The sequence below is a fragment of the Apis dorsata genome, unplaced genomic scaffold (genome assembly GCF_000469605.1).
Source record: "Apis dorsata unplaced genomic scaffold, Apis dorsata 1.3 scaffold_683, whole genome shotgun sequence".
Lineage (NCBI taxonomy): Eukaryota > Metazoa > Arthropoda > Insecta > Hymenoptera > Apidae > Apis > Apis dorsata.
The window spans coordinates 1807317-1808062 of NW_006263864.1; positions in this window are offsets into that span (position 1 = coordinate 1807317).

Here is a 746-nt window from a genome sequence, read left to right on the forward strand (position 1 = left end):
ATCATGATATCCTTTCATGTCGATGACTTTTTTTTTTTTTCTTTCATCTCTGCTACTTGAAAACCAAGTTACTCGAATTTTATACTTTATTATTATCCTTCGTATAAACCACTTTGTATATGGGACAATATTACGCACTTGCAATTTTTGCAAGTGTTAAACACAAAGCATGCTAATTGATTTCATAATAATATGCCACAATAGTAACAAATAAACTCATGTCATAGACACCAATTACAATGTTTGCTCAATAACATCAGGCTTTAAAATTATCATCTTCTATCTGTATACTAGAGTATGATACCACTAGAATGAATAGCCACTACGATAATGGATATATATATGGAATAACGCAATATGAGCTTGGAATTTTGTTCACACAATTTTCACGAAATATTCGACGAATGTTCGAGCTCCTTGCTAAAAAATTTCTATCATAATTATGCTAATGTATCATCTTTTATTGAAACATTTTACCGTAGATTTGTGTTTCATTTTCTATCGTAACTAGCAAAAACATCATTTACAAACAAAGTAACGATACTATCGATTCCTTATTTTATAAACGTATGCAGTGGCTATTTCACAATGCAATCGTCGTCTTCGTCATCGTCGTCATCATCACAGCTAGAAAATTTATGTTAGATTCGCGAAAACGTAACAGTAATGAAATCTAGTGGATACCTAAAGTACCAATATTAGGTGAGTTTTCTAATATATATAAAAAAAAAAAAAAAAAAAAAAAA